The sequence below is a fragment of the Sinocyclocheilus anshuiensis genome, unplaced genomic scaffold (assembly GCF_001515605.1).
Source record: "Sinocyclocheilus anshuiensis isolate Anshui unplaced genomic scaffold, SAMN03320099.WGS_v1.1 scaffold70, whole genome shotgun sequence".
NCBI lineage: Eukaryota > Metazoa > Chordata > Actinopteri > Cypriniformes > Cyprinidae > Sinocyclocheilus > Sinocyclocheilus anshuiensis.
The window spans coordinates 2935162-2936332 of record NW_015542377.1 but is presented as its reverse complement, the minus strand read 5'-3'; the positions used below and the strand labels follow the sequence as shown (position 1 = coordinate 2936332).

The 1171-nt window shown below is 32.6% G+C and overlaps 1 protein-coding gene and 1 long non-coding RNA gene across 2 annotated transcripts in view; one reads left to right on the top strand and one right to left on the bottom strand.

Moving 5' to 3' along the window:
- Positions 1-485, bottom strand: part of LOC107692401 (uncharacterized) — a 1445-nt gene extending 960 nt beyond the window's left edge. Inside the window, exon 1 of the long non-coding RNA XR_001634644.1 lies at positions 405-485. This is a non-coding gene — a long non-coding RNA (uncharacterized LOC107692401). The remainder of the gene's footprint in view (positions 1-404) is intronic.
- Positions 1-1171, top strand: part of LOC107692432 (microtubule-associated serine/threonine-protein kinase 2-like) — a 183754-nt gene that overhangs the window by 122761 nt on the left and 59822 nt on the right. The window lies entirely within an intron of this gene.

The following is a 1171-nucleotide window of genomic DNA, read 5'->3' as shown; positions in this document are numbered from 1 at the left end:
CATGCGTCGTGGTACTCTCGTGAACGATGTCCTTACTTTCTTTCTGGGTCTTGAACGTGGTAGTTGTGTTGCTGTATATGCAGAAAGCTCTTGGATTTCATCAGAAATATCTTAAATTGTGTTCTGAAAATGAACAAAGGTCTTATAGGTTTGGAACGACATGAGGGTGAGTAATTAATTTTTGAGTGAACTATCCCTTTAAGTATATTTTCTCTTCTTTCCAACTCTGTTCTTTTATTATACATTCCCTTTCCTTTTTTCCTTAGAAGTTTTTTTTTTTTTTCCAGTTTCTTTATTCCTTTCTATCTTATATTGTTTCTGTGTCCTGATTTTTTTCTTGCCAGGTCTCAAGAATTGTCTGCATTACACTAAATAACCAGAATATAACAGACAAAATTACTTACAAAACATGTCTTGTAAAATCAGTAAGGTCCTTTTCAAGGAAGAGTTGAAGGCCGTGGAGAACTGCTGTTCATCGCCCATTGATGTCAAATGTCTCTACAATTATTACAAAAAAAAAATTTATATCACTCAAAGCACAAGCACTCAGCATAAAATATAATGAATATCTACTTATTCTGTGCAGGGTTTCACAAAACTGCAAAGCATGATTTTTCATGAAGCGCACATATGTGAATAAGCATATACTATGTGGAAACATAGAATTGGAGAATTTTCATATTCCATAGCTTCCATATTTTAATAAGTTTTTCAGCAGTTGAGCTCTCTTTTCACTCAATAAACAAGTAGAACTTCCACTTCCACTGCATGAGTTTAAGTCCCCAAAAAAAGAGCACATAAAATATGACAAGAAAATGGTTATAATTAGTGCTGGGCATTGACGCACATTTAAAAACAATTTTAAATGAAGTTTCTACTCCAAAGAATTTTCTGAAATATAAACATTTAAACAGTGGTTGTGATAAAAACTTGTTTTCATGACATTTGTTCAAACATTAAATACTGAAAAACAGATTACATAAGACATGATAAATTTCATTAAGTTGCACTGTATCGCTCAACATACTTTATGATGCTTACTCACGTTTATTTCATGTTATAACTAGCAGTAAAGAGGAAGATCGATGTTTGTAATCTAGCTTGTAAACCACTGGCTAGCTAGTACGCTAACTGACAGTTACAGTAATGCTCGTCAGTAAAAACTAATAAA